A 15,440-nucleotide genomic window follows, 5' to 3' on the forward strand; every position below is an offset into this window, starting at 1 on the left:
CAGTCTTGTTAATTAGAGTTAATTAATCAAGTTTTGCAATTGATTAATCCAGTTTGTCCTACTCGGTTGTTGGCCTTTCCTTTTGTTCTTGTCAAATTCAAGGTGTTTGGGACCACTGACTCAACAATTTTGATGGAGGCAAAATAGCAGAGATCATATTTTCTCCTCTCTTCTAATTATATTTCCGTTTTGTGCTGATTGAATTGTTTGATTAAAAAAAAAACCTTGAATGAAATAAATACATGAAAATAGAAAATGATAATATATCAGCCTTTACTGTGTCTGCAAATCTGATACTTATGCAACAACAGTTGCAATTCCAAAAGAGAAAAAAAAAAAACAAAAACAGAAAAGGGGAAAAGGAGAAAGGAAGGGGAGAGAAGGCTGTGGGCCCCTTATTTATTTGTTTTTTCAGATTTCCACGTAAAAGTTAACTAAGGTTAATAATAGGACACGTGTCACCCTTTGGAGGTGGTGGTGAGGGTACACCTCTAGTTAAGGGTGGTGAGCAAAAATGCTCCCGGCGCAATTACTATCACGTTATATTAATACATGTTGAACTAGGCCTGAGCACGGATCGATTGAGAATAATACAGGGTTCTTCCGTTAATAAAATTAAAACTCTCTTTTTTCGTCGAAATAAACTTTAAAGTTAAGCAACTTAAGGTGTTTGGTAAAAGTAAAATATTCCGATTATTTTAAAAGCAGTGACCTTTTGACAGCAGCTTTTAAAAACATGCTTCGAATTACTTTTCGAAGCTATTTTCAAAATAAATAGAGATAAACCTTTAATGACTTCTTTTAATTCCCAAAATACAATAATTAATTTTTTAAAATGACACAATCTCCATCTCCGCATCCAACACCACATCCTCCGCCACCCTCATTACTCTCTAACACATAAACCCTACCACCCTCATTACTCTCTAACACCTTATCCACCATACTACATACAACTTTTTGATTATATATTATGACTTTCGATATTTATAATGTTTCTTTTTCTTTCTTTTCCTTCTATCTTCTCCTCTCTTTTTGTTCTTTTCCTTTCTCTCTTCTCTCCTCTTTTTTTTTTTTTTTTTTTTCTTCTTTTCCTTCTCTCTTCTCTCCTATTTTTTTTCTTTCTTTTCCTTCTCTTTAGTTTGCTCTCCTCTTTTTTTTCTTTCTTTCTTTTCCTTCTCTTTAGTTTTCTCTCCTCTTTTTTTTTTCTTTTCTTCTTTTCCTTCTCTCTTCTCTCCTATTTTTTCTTTCTTTCTTTTCCTTCTCTTTAGTTCTGTCCTCTCTCTCTTTTTTCTTTCTTTCTTTCCTTCTCTCTCTTCTCTCCTCTCTCTATCATTTTTTTTCTTTTCCTTATATTTTCTCTCCACTCTTGGTTTTTTATTTATATGTGATTGAAACGAAAAATCCCCCACATCTTATGTGCTCAGATGCCTGATCACTCCGTCACCATCATAAAGTTTAACCAAGTTAGTGTGTAATGTATGATACAACACACACCAGCCAAGTTAGTATGTAATGTAATGTGTAATACAAAACTGACTATAAGGCACAAGAAAAAGAGCACAAAAACATATTGTGTGTCCTATTCCGTATCATTAAGCACAACAATAATTGTGTCATAAAACGTTGTGACTTTATCTGACGTGGACTGTGGACATACGCTTTTTCACTTATACAATGCACGCTTTTTTCACACGGAACGCGAACATTAGTCCAACGACTATGGCCTTAACCTCAGCGCAATTGATGAAGCCAAGATTAAATTAACATTAATTAATGTCGGCCCCTGTGCGATCGGTCATGTTGTACCAAAAACCAGCCTCCACGAGTTTTGTTTTTTGTTTTTTTTTTGGAAGAGATGCTTTATTAGAAGACGAGTTGTGTTGGGTCTTGTGTTTTAATTCTCCAGGCTAAATATCTCTTGTAAAAAAACATATAATTAAATGTTAAAATTTGAGAGAGGCTCATGTTAGGCCGAGTGAAGATTTCTCCAATATTTGGAGTCTGTCCATGATGTTGACGTTTTGGAATATTTTCTTATAATATTTTCTCATCTTATGATATTGTCGTTTTGCCTGTATCGTTTTATTAATGCTGGGTTTACTTAAGAGATAAATATCTTAAGAGAAAGATGTTGAACTCAGTTAACCTAGAGTTACTGACCCCCATCACCCATGATGACCATGATCATGGTTTTTTTTTTACCAAACAAAACTATTAACCCTGGCATGGCATGGCAGGTAAGTTTTTGTTTTATGAATCTTAGGAATTAGCAGAAATGAAATGCTTGCCCTAAAGAAAGAAAACAGAAAGCCAAAAAATAATTCGAACCTGGTTCTACTCAAAACCCAAATATTCAAACATTGCCTGGAGATACCTCGCATTTTTACCACCCACTGATATCTGCCTTTTTACACACGAAAGAGGCTTTAAAATAATATGAAAATAGAGTCGTAGCTTTGGACCTCTGCTTCTAAAAGTTCCCTGCCCTTTCCTCTTATTTCTCTACGACTAGCAGTCTCTTTTTTTCTCCTGAAATTCGCTGTTTGTGTGAAGTTTCTCTCTCTCTCTCTCTCTCTCACTCTCCCAAATGGCACAAATGGGTCAGTGATCTTTGAATATATGTCTGAACTTGTAGTTGTTGGTTGAGTTTTCACGTATCTCATTTTCTGATTATATGAGACTGCTCAGAAAGAACTGAATATATGTCCAATAATTTCAGACTTGTAGTTGTTCAGACTTCAGACTTGTAGTTGTTGTTGGTTGAGTTTCTCAAAGCTGACTGTTTACCGCCAGTCCATCACCACCACCACCGCCTTCACCTCCACCTCTTTCTGATCATGATCTCAAATGGTTCTTTCTGAGCATCATCCCATATGTCTCTTTGAACATGATTGTTTGGCTCTCCCTCAGTACTGGTTTTCTTTTGATTTAAGATCTCATGGCTCAGCTGGGTTATCTTTACCCCCAGTCCATCACCACCACCACCGCCTTCACCTCCACCTCTTTCTGACCATGATCTCAAATGGTTCTTTCTGAGCATCATCCCATATGTCTCTTTGAACATGATTGTTTGGCTCTCCCTCAGTGCTGGTTTTCTTTTCTTTTGATTTATGATCTCATTGCTCAGCTAGGTTATCTTTACCCCCAGTCCATCACCACCACCACCGCCTTCACCTCCACCTCTTTCTGACCATGATCTCAAATGGTTCTTTCTGAGCATCATCCCATATGTCTCTTTGAACATGATTGTTTGGCTCTCCCTCAGTGCTGGTTTTCTTTTCTTTTGATTTATGATCTCATTGCTCAGCTAGGTTATCTTTACCCCCAGTCCATCACCACCACCACCGCCTTCACCTCCACCTCTTTCTGACCATGATCTCAAATGGTTCTTTCTGAGCATCATCCCATATGTCTCTTTGAACATGATTGTTTGGCTCTCCCTCAGTACTGGTTTTCTTTTCTTTTGATTTATGATTTCATGGGACTTGGTGTTTGGTTTATGACAATTGAGTCGGTTCCCAAGCTTTTCCCTATGGGTTTGAGCTTGTAGTTGACGGTGGTTCAGAGCCCGCCGCCTAAGGCAGAAGAGGCTGTGGTTCTCATGTTTTCATCTCTTTTGATATAATATTTATAGGGTGTGGAAAAGTTGATATAATTTCAGCTTATGACCCTTCCACCACTTTTTACCAAAACTTTATTCCTCATCAAATTGGCCAAAATTATACAATTAAATTGTGTTTCATTTCGTAGTTGGTGTATGATTAATTTATCGTTTCTTTATTGAAGATTTATCTGATATAATTTGTTGTTTTTTTATTTATTTTATAAATTCAATTCAGAAATGAATTACCAGTTTGATGAGGACTCTTTATTCTGCGACTACTGTGACATTCCATTCAACAATTATGCTCAGTTGCTAGAGCATATCAAGGACAACCATACCTGGGCTCCTGAGGTCAAAGATGAAGATGTGGGAAGAGGAGAGATTATAACATGCAACCTCTGTTCTGATAGAAACATGAACTCAAAAGAATTTGAAAATAACAAAGGGTTGATACATCATCAGCAAATGGTCCACAGGGGATCAAAGTCGAAGTTCATTGTGTGCAAGAAACCAAAATGTCGAAGGAAGTTCAGTAACAGATCTGAATTTGAGGACCACAAACCCAGATGTAGCAAAAATCTCAAGGCTTAGGTAAATTACATTTGAATTTGATTGTAGTTTTGTTGTTTTCCCGTCATGTTTTGCTATTCTTTCTTTAGTAGAAGTAGTCTACAATTTATCTCTGCGCTTTTTTGGGTTTAGCTGATATTTGAGAATTGCATGTATCTATGTGCAATTTTATAAGCATGTGTTTCAAGTTGTAATTTCAAGTTTGTGTTGAGATGACTTTTAACCCCACCTTGTCATTGAGTACATGTTGAGATGACTTTTGAACAAAATGATTGCTTGTTTTTCTTTTTTTTCTTTTTTTATTTTGACTTTTAACCCCACCTCGTCAATGAGAGTATGTGTTGAGATGACTTATGAATAAAATGATTTCTTTTTAATTGTTTTAGCTCACTCACTGTTATAGGCTAGCTAACTAGTTGTTTAATTTTCTAATAATTGTAGGGTTGGAGCTTGCAGTAGCCGTTAAGAAGGATTTGGGGGTTTCTCCACAAATTCTAATGAAGGCAATAAAATCTTATTTTCTTTAAATTGTGAAATACTTATGGCTTGATGTTAATGTTGTTGGTGTTAGAAGAATTTTGCAGACCTACGTATATGCTTATGTTTAATTCGCTTGCATGTGTTCCTAGAATGCTGTGTTTCGATTTGGTACTTGCAATTTGAAGTTTGTTTGGCTTAGAATGAATGTTTTTTTATTTAATGATTGTGTGAATTTTTTACACGTATGGGCACATGCATATTCTAGGGTTTTATTTATTTAATAAAGTTTCCTATTTCGTATAGGGAAAAAAAAAAAGTAAAGCACTTTATCATGATTATTTTATTGGAAAATTTTCCAATATCCGTTAAGGAGGTTGATTTGATTCGATGGTTCTGAAAGAAAGGTACTGGAAATGGAAAGTGAGTAGAGTTTGGTTTGGTCCAAGGTTATGCTTTTTCTAGACAAAAATTTCAACAAATGATTCAGGGACCTGACAAGAATTTCTTGTGTTCCCATAGGAAGTATATATAATAATTATTCTTGCGGCCCCTCACAACAAAGAAAAAGGTTCTCTTTATAAGTACAAGAATATTGGGATTTTAATTTGCACACCTTCTTAAGTGGAGCCCTGTGCTGTGCATAGTCACTTTGCCCGTCCCCCAAGACGAACCGCCTCTAAGAGCACTTCCAGCAGTTGCCCCTTGCCATGGCAAGGGGGCTAGGGCTGCCACTATTCACGTGAATAGTGGCTGCTCTAGCAATGTTGGTTTTCAGCAGTTGTCATGGCAAAGGGCAAATACTATTCATTTTTTTTGTTTTTTTCACAAATTTGTTTACCTAAATAATTAGTTTGGACAATATTTTCGGATAAGATTTTTGGGTTCCTATGTGCATTGGCGGACCCATAAATTTTTTAGCAGAGGTGCAATATTGACTAAGTATGAAAAATGATTTTTCGGAATAATCATTTTCTCAAGATAATTTTTGGCGGCTTTTGTTCCTTACACATCAAATAACAAAACTTGATTTTATGGGATTTTAGTATGAAGTATATATTGACTTAATGAGCCATCATTTTTTGCCTAAATCGTATTTTGCACTAAAATCGATTTTTCATATTTTGATTTGGTGAGAATTTGATTTTCTAGTATTTTTATTTGAATCCAAATGGGGGGTACTTCCTTATTTACATTGTAAACTTAAGTAAATAGAGTAATATAAAAATAAATAAAAGTAAAAGGACAAAGACATTTACTTAAATTTTGAAAATGAAAATAAGGTGTTGAAAGTGAAGAGTTTTGGTAGATATTTATAGAGAAAAAAATTTCAAAACTTTTGGGTATTTTTTAAATTTTTTTTCGATTTTTTTTCATTTTTTTATTGCATACAAATTGGATGTCGTTGGATTGGAGGAAAAAATCAAATCGGAAAGCCCGGCCCATTAGGCCCGCATACATATATAATTATGTATAAATAAGGGTTTAGGATTATGATTACATCACTTGAATGACAAATCCCCCTCTTTAATTTTTTTTGTGTGTGTTACTTGTTATAAAAATTGTGTTTGTTTCCATTGAATTCTACTCATTCCTAGTTTATAATTAGATGATTAGCACATTAATTTGTGTCATTTATTAATACAACAATTATATATATATAATAAGACAAACAACATATCATATCACCAAACATAATCATACCACCAAATATAATCATACTTTTCTTTAACACATCACTAAACATTTGCATATTTATTCATACCATCCTTATAAAAAAAATTTTTTTTTTTTTACACTTATTATTTTTTAGGCCCATTTCGGCTTGGCCCGGCCCGATGGGCTTTTTCAAGCCCGGCTCATGAGATGGGCTTGGGTTTTGAATTTTCTAAAAAAGTCCGGCCCGGCCGGATATTTTCTCTCTCCTCTTTAAAGCCCGGCCTGATCCGATCCAATCCAAGCCCATTGACGAGCCCTATGCATATTCTAGGGTTTTATGACCAAAAAATATTTTAGGGTTTTATTTATTTAATTTTTTCATCCCATCAGAATTATAGCTTGGTCATACTTTAGTTTGGGCTGAAAAAGGAAGGAGGGGATGGATAAGTAGGATGGGACTTGGGTGGGCTGATTTTTAAGTTTGGGCTTAAAAAATAAGGGGAAATACCGTTGAATGCCATTGCAATCCAAATTTAATATGCAAATACCACATTACCCACACAACTGAAAGGTAATCTTTTTGTATAAACAAGGACACCTTAAAATTTGAAAAAATGGGGCTTTGGCTTCGGTTCTCGATTTTCGCCACTTAAAACTAAATCAGACCGATTATATGATATACAAGATTATATATTGATATAACTCATTTCACTTATGAATCTAATATCAAAATCTCTCATCTCCCTCATGGTCTCATCCTCTCCCTCACCTCTCCTTCACGGTCTCACAACCTCCATCAAAGTGAATAGAACCGAAACCAAACCAAACATATATCTAACATTATCAAAAGGAAGCTTTTATCATCACTTGTTGTAACCACTAAAATGTTTGTGTGTTGTCAGCCGAACTGGAAGCAATGTGGAACGCACTGGGTTTGGCCTTTAACAAATTGGAGAACAAACGCTACATTGCTGATGCATATCATGGACACTTAGTTGTGGATATTAAGAGTTTATTACCTTTAGCTTTCCTATAAGATGGGACAAATATGACTACAAGGGTAACAACCAAACTTGCCACCGATGCAGATGGAGTGCCATTCCAGTTCCTAAGTGGTTTGGATGTCGACCTTAATACTGGAGCCAACCGTTGTGTATTCAGCGTTGTCTTTTTCAATATTTGTAGTAGTGTGTCTATCATCATTTGAAATAATGATTTCTGCCTCAGTGGTTGTTTGAAGAATTTGGTGTCTAATGGTGTTGTACTTTTCGAAACATTTAAGTATAATGGAAATGTTTATGTTCAGATTTTGGGACTTCGATGGTTTTGATAACCTTTGCAAATGCTTGTAGTTGAGAAGCAGGACATTATTAACAATTAGAGGGTTTACCAGCAAGAAAATACTATGTCGCTCAAGTCAGTGTTGGTTAATGTCATATCCCTTCTCCCTTTGTAGGCCATGGGCTCCAAATCCCATGTTCCTTCTTTCTCTTCATTTCCTATGATAGTCGATATCATGTTGCTCCATTGTACTTCTACTCCCCCCAAATTTAGGTTGTATGGTAAGTGGCTTCTTGGTTCCTGCTTACATTATTTTATGATTCAGAAAAATAAAACCTTGGATTTAATGATTGAAAACTAACGAAAACACAATGAAGCCTATTAATGACACTCAAATGCTAATTAGACACGTCTTTTTTATTTATTTAATACAAGTGATAATCTAAATTATAATGGGGAAGGGGGATTTCTCAAACTTACTACTATGTGTCATAGAGGTTCAAACCTGACATCACTAGTATGCAAATCAAAGCCCGTTTTCACTGGTTTAGACCCCCGTTGGCACAAATTAGAGACGTCTTGAATGGCCTAACTGCTACCAGAGTTTCTGATGCTTTTTTTTTTTTCGGTCAATGTTGGGGGTTAATGAAGTTTTAGGACATGGTATGAAGTGGAGGATAGGACCAAATTTTGATCGACCAGGACGGTTTTGTGGCCAGCTACTTTTAAATATTTCTTCTGTTTTCTCCGATACTTTGTTAGCTAGTATTTGTTCCTAGTGTTTAGCATTCATGAATGGTTCAAACGTTGTTTGCATGGGTGGAGTTACCAATAACACTGCCCAACTCGTACATTTCTACTCTAAGTTATCCACTTGTGCATTCTTTGTAAAAAAAAACCCTCAAATCATTCAAACATACTGATTGAGACAAAACCTCTCAACCTCAAGAACCACCTAATCTATATAAAGGGATCAATAAACACTCATGTGGGAGTGTACAACTAAAGGAAGCTTTTCCTTCCATGACAACCTTTGGAAGCTGGTAAAACTTGGCAGCATTTTTCTTGGCATCAAGATTAATTCAAAGGTAATTAAATTTTCCAAAACTAGCTCTTAACATGCGTTATGGTTGTGTTTATTTATTTATTTATTTTAGGTTTATATTAATTGTGCATCTCTTGCCTTGATCAGCAGAATATATTTGGAAACCATCATGTCAGAAAAATTAAGTACCATATTTGAAGAATCCTCCGCCTCCTCCTCAACCCTCGAAAACTTCCAAGAGGAAGGCGCCCAACAGCTGCATGAGACATATGTGAGCTTTGAGAGCTGCACTGATGGAGAATCAAACTCGGACGTTAATGCATCAAGCCCTCCATTGCCACCAGGCCTTAAACTGAAGACAACAATTAGACTGGGATTGTACTCTAAAGTGAAATTTTGTAACAAAGAAAACACCATCACAAGCGATATAGATCCCGCAGAAACTACACCCAGCAAGAATGACCCTAATTCGTCCCGGAGCTTCAATAAGTCTATTAAATTTTCTCGCTTCAAGTATTTCTTTCGCCCCAATGCCACATCACCGTCGACGACAACATCTGATCATGATCATCATGATATTCATGATGATCAAAATGAGATGCTTGCCTTACTTGAGAGGGTTGCTGCTGCAGAGAATCTTGTGGAAAAGCAGCAACTGGAGATTCATACTCTACGTCAGCAGGCCATGGAAACAAGAAGTACGTTGCAAGAGTTAAAGGCTCAGATGGAACAATTTGTTGAGTCTCAAGCACCAGCTCAGCCAGAGGTCGCAGCTTGTGACCTTGTTGATTTATTGTCGTTTTGATTTGGGAATATTAATTGTCATTACAAAAATGTGGTTCATTTCTTATCTAACAAGGTGTTTTAAATTATTTATTTATTTCTTCACCTCGAGGGTATTCTTGTAATTACACTTTGCACCATGTAGTTTATGCAGAGTTTTCATTTTTTCAATTATTTGAATGAAAACTGCAGGCAGAATGACCAGACTTCATTTATTTGTAGCATAGTTAATAATACACTTATCAAATTATAAACATTTTAGATTTATAAAAATCTAAGCACCAACGATGGGGTAAAGTTCAAATCCAACATTACAACTCCCACCTACAATACGCCCACCTTGTTTGCATCACAACAATTTGGCAGCTTATTGCAACATCAAGACATTTCTTACAGTAAACCTTAGAGAGGTCCCTTGTGCATAGTGCAATACCATATAGCGTTGTGAATGTATCAAGTTGTACGTTGTTAGTTGAAGGGAGAAGAGAGGCTTAGAGAATAGTTAGTTTACTATTTAGGACAATATTGTTTATGTGGAATAGAAAGCTTTTGAAAGGGTAACAAGATAATTTTATTTTATTAAGAAGGGTACAAGGCTTTAGAATTGGATACAAGAGTTGGCCGGGAGTTAGACAAGCTGTAGCTTCAGTTTTCACTTGATTACAATTTTGTATAGGCATCAAGCCTATATATAGGAGATTACAACCGACATAGCACAAGTTCCACCGACTTGGCTTGTACATTTACAGCCACTAGATTATATAACTTTCTAGACTTAACTATATTATTCTAATATAATATCTAGTTAATGTAGTCTTGCTCTAGAGAATTCCTCCATTGATATTTGTCTTTAGCCATAATTTTTCACATGATTCTAGATTTCTCTAGTTATAGTTAATAGATATTTTACTTTCTCTCAATCTTTCTTGATTTTTCTAGATTATTTAAGACATTTCTATATTATTCTAGTACAAATGTGTATTACTTTTTAACACTCCTCCTTAATGCACATTTGTGTTACTCTGAGCATGCTTCGTAGTAGTTCGAATTTTGGTCTTGGAAGTGCCTTAGTGAAGATGTCTGCAATTTGCTCCTCTGTCTTGCAGTACTTGAGCTCAACTTCTTTGTTTGCTGAGACTTCTCATAAGAAGTGATGCTTGATGGCAATATGCTTTGTTCTGCTGTGGAATACTGGATTCTTCGTCATTGCTATAGCAGACTTGTTGTCGCAAAGTATTTCAGTAGCTTTTATTTGGCACTCTCCCATATCTTTAAATATTCTTCTGAGCCAAATAGCTTGGCATGCTGAACTTGCTGCTGCTACGTACTCGGCTTCTGCTGATGATTGAGCCACAGTCTCTTGTTTCTTTGATGACCATGAAAATATTCCTGATCCAATTGTAAATGCATAGCCTGATGTGCTTTTCATGTCATCCACTGATCCAGCCCAATCACTGTCTGTGTAGCCAAATAGTCTTGGATCTGTAGTAGGCTTATACAATATGCCATAGTCAATTGTGCCTTGCAAGTATCTTAATATTCTTTTTGCTGCTCCATAGTGTATTTGACTTGGATTATGCATAAATCTTGATAGTAGGCTTGTCGCGTACATGATGTCAGGTCTTGTTGTTGTTAAGTATAGTAAGCTCCCAATGAGACTTCTTTAAACTGATTCATTAGCTTTTCTTGATCCATCTTCCTTTCTGAATTTCTCATTGGTGATAAGTGGAGTAGCTACAGTCTTGCACCCGTACATTTTGAACTTTTTCAAAAGATTTTCAGTGTACTTTTTCTGGCATATGAAGATTGCATCTTTTTCTTGGTTTATTTCGATGCCCAAAAAATAGTGCATCAACCCAAGGTCACTCATCTCAAATGTTTTCATCATATCTTTTTTGAACTCTTGAATTATTTCTTCATTGTTTCCAGTGTAGATTAGGTCATCCACATATAGAGAGACGATCAAGATATCAGACTTACCTTGAGTTTTGGTGTAGAAAGTAGGCTTGCTTTTGCTCCTCCTGAAGCCTACGTTGATGAAGTATTTGTCAATGCGGCTGTTCCATGCTCGTGGTGCTTGCTTGAGTCCGTACAAGGCTTTTTTTAGCTTGAGTGCTTTATCTTCTCCTCCTTGCTCAATAAATCCTTGTGGTTGCTCCACATATATTTCTTCTTCGAGCTCTCCGTTTAGAAATGCAGACTTTATGTCTAGCTGATAAATTCTCCATTTCTTTTGAGCTGCTAATGCTACCAGTGCTCTTATAGTATCAAGTCTTGCAACTGGTGCAAATGTCTCGTTATAATCTACGCCTGGCTGCTGCGAGTAGACTTTAGCTACTAGCCTTGCTTTATGCTTTTGTATCGATCCATCAGGATTAAATTTGGTCTTATAGACCCATTTAACCCCAATGATCTCTTTGTCTTGTGGGCGATCAACGAGTTCCCATGTTTCGTTTTTCTCAATTGTTTTAATTTCTTCTTCCATAGCTTTTCTCCAGATTTCTTCTTTTACTGCAACTTCAAAACTTTCTGGTTCTATAGTTATGAAGTTGCAAGTTTCATATATATCTTGGAGTGATCTAGTTCTTTGTTCTGGTTCTGGAGAGCCTTCATGTTGTATAAATGGAGGAGTTGTAGGTGGTGGAGTCGTACCTGGAGTTTCTTCAATTTCCTCTCTGCACGGTTGTGTTATAGTAACACTTTTCTTTTCAACTTTTTCTTCCTCCCAATTCCATGACGCCGATTCATCGAACTCAACATCTCGGCTTATCATGAACTTCTTTGTTTTGGGATTGTAGACTCTATAGCCTTTAGATTGGGAACTGTATCCCAGGAATATGCCAACTTCAGATTTTTCTTCTAGCTTGTGTCTTTTTTCCTTAGGAATGTGCACATAGCAAATGCATCCAAATACTTTGAGATGCTTTGCTGATGGCTTTATATTGCTCCAAGCCTCAATAGGAGTCTTATTTTGTAAAGCTTTTGTTGGGCATCTATTTAGCAAGTATACTGCTGTATACACAGCTTCTGCCCAGAATGTGTTTGGCAAGCCTTTTTCAAATATCATGGATCTTGCCATCTCCATGATAGTTCTATTTTTCCTTTCTGAGACTCCATTTTGTTCAGGAGCATAGCCAACTGTTAGTTGATGCTGTACTCCTTCATCTTCACAAAATTTGTTGAATTCTTTAGAGGTATATTCTTTTCCTCTATCACTTCTTAGAGCTTTAATATAGTGGCCACTTTGTTTTTCAACATGGGTTTTGAATTTTTTGAAGATATTAAATACTTCCGATCTTTCTCGTAGAAAATAAACCCACGTCATTCTAGTATAGTCATCTATGAACAGGATAAAGTACCTGTTATTATCAAGAGATGGAGTCCTCATGGGTCCACAAACGTCTGTGTGAATAAGCTCCAACAAGGCCTTAGCTCTCCAAGCCTTTCAAGATGGAAATGCTTGTCGATGTTGTTTGCCAAGTTGGCAACTTTCACAGACATCATGGATCTTTTTTATGTTTGGAAGATCTCTCATCATATTCTTTTGATAAAGAGTTTTTAGTGCATAAAAATTAAAGTGGCCAAATCTTTTATGCCATAACCATGAATCTTCTATTTCTGCTTTCATGGCTGTGGCTTTTACAAATTGCCAGTGGATAGGAAAATTTCTATTTTCCATCCTTACTTTTGTTATTATGTGATTTTTATTTCTTTTATCGAATATTGTGCAGGAGCCTCCAGAGAAGTGCAAAGAGTATCCATTTTCAATCATTTGTCCAACACTTAATAGATTATGCTCCAGGCTAGGTACTAGTAGAACATCTTTTATATATTTAGTTCCTTTATTAGTTTGGATAGAGATTGTACCTTTTCCTTTTGTCTCCACTAGTGTTCCATTTCTCAGTTTTACGTGGGATTTTACGGACTTGTCTATGTTGGAGAAGATGCTTTCATCTCCAGTCATGTGGTTACTACAGTCGCTGTCAATATACCATTTCTTGTTGGTTCCTTCTGGTGTGGCTTGATGAGCATAAAACATATGCTCGTTCTTCTCACTTTTTTCTGAGTAATTGGCTTGATAGTTCTTGGTCCGACAGTCTTTTTCTATGTGCCCAAATTTTTTACAATTTGGACATTTGGGCTTGCCACGGAACCAACAATATTTTTCTAGATGGTTTGTGTTTTTACACACCCCGCAGGGACGATAGATTTTTCTTTCCTTTATTTCATTTTTATTTTCCCAATTCTTATTGGATTTATAATTTTCTCTTCTAGAACTTTCTCCAAATTTCCTTTCCCCTTCTTTAGTTTTCTGAGACCTTAAATTTAGTTTTGACTGAAAGGCACTTTCAACTGAATTTTCATTTATCCTACTCAGTCTTTTCTCATAAGCTTCAAGAGAGCTCATTAGTTCTGTCACTGACAGACTAGTTAAATCTTTTGTCTGTTCAATGGCAGTAACTATCGGATCATACTTATCAGGAAGACTTATAAGTATTTTTTCTACAATTCTTGAATCATTAATATTTTCTCCATAGGCTCTCAATTGATTGATTATTATTTTTATTTTAGCATAATAGTCTTGTGTGGTCTCAGAATCCTTCATTTTAATGTTTTCAAACTCTCTTCTCAAAGTTTGTAGTTTAACAGCACGTACCTTGACATTGCCTTGAAATTCCTCCTTTAAGGTATTCCATGCTTCCCTTGCAGTTGTGGCTCCCATGATCCTTGGAAAAATCGTATCATGCAAGGCTTGTTGCAGGGCATATAAGGCCTTTGCATCTTTTTGTTGATCCTTCTTCAGTTGCCTCAACTGTTCCACAGTTGGGTTTTCTGGATTATTGAAGCCACTATCAACTATGTCCCATAAATCCTGAGATATTAAATAGGTCTTCATTTTAATACTCCAGAAGTCATAGTTTTCTCCCGTGAAAATAGGAAGAGGGTCAGAGTTTTGGCCAGTGGTAGACATGATGGAGGACTAGAGTGAACCAACGCCCAAGGTTGATCGGAACAAGCTCTAATACCACTGTTAGTTGAAGGGAGAAGAGAGGCTTAGAGAATAGTTAGTTTACTATTTAGGACAATATTGTTTATGTGGAATAGAAAGCTTTTGAAAGGGTAACAAGATAATTTTATTTTATTAAGAAGGGTACAAGGCTTTAGAATTGGATACAAGAGTTGGCTGGGAGTTAGACAAGCTGTAGCTTCAGTTTTCACTTGATTACAATTTTGTATAGGCATCAAGCCTATATATAGGAGATTACAACCGACATAGCACAAGTTCCACCGACTTGGCTTGTACATTTACAGCCACTAGATTATATAACTTTCTAGACTTAACTATATTATTCTAATATAATATCTAGTTAATGTAGTCTTGCTCTAGAGAATTCCTCCATTGATATTTGTCTTTAGCCATAATTTTTCACATGATTCTAGATTTCTCTAGTTATAGTTCATAGATATTTTACTTTCTCTCAATCTTTCTTGATTTTTCTAGATTATTCAAGACATTTCTATATTATTCTAGTACAAATGTGTATTACTTTTTAACATACGTCACCAGTAGCATAAAGCTTCGGATTAAGCATTGGAAGCTTGGTTAGATAACCCACTTAACAATTCCTTAACCTTCTGATTGAATAATGTGGGATTATCCTCTACCGCTTGGACGTTAGTCATAGAGAACTTGTTTTTGTTATCAATTTGCCCAAAGAAGCTTACGTCTGAGTACTTTAAAAGGCAATTATCATACAACCAAATTATGGCTCCTTTACTATAAGGGCAGCGCTCACGAAGCTCTTTGCTTGCATCAATCACACAACTATTGTAATTTTTGCTCGAGACATCGCCGCGGCAAAGGGCCATGCCATTCACTTGGTTTTGGGCATGGCCAGTTGAACCAAGGCCAAAGCCAGAAGGAGGAACTTTAGTGTATAGAAGTTTGAACAACAAATTCAAGTTGGCATGAGACATATGTGAGCTTTGAGAGCTGCACTGATGGAGAATCAAACT

The 15,440-nt window shown here is 36.1% G+C and overlaps 1 pseudogene; it reads right to left on the bottom strand.

Annotated features, from left to right (window-relative positions):
* Positions 1 to 9,696: 9,696 nt before the first annotated feature.
* Positions 9,697 to 15,401, bottom strand: LOC110747269 (antimicrobial ginkbilobin-2-like protein pseudogene; annotated as a pseudogene).
* Between the last annotated feature and the right edge of the window lie 39 nt (positions 15,402 to 15,440).

Source organism: Prunus avium, chromosome 8 (assembly GCF_965620075.1).
Source record: "Prunus avium chromosome 8, drPruAviu1.hap1.1, whole genome shotgun sequence".
Lineage (NCBI taxonomy): Eukaryota > Viridiplantae > Streptophyta > Magnoliopsida > Rosales > Rosaceae > Prunus > Prunus avium.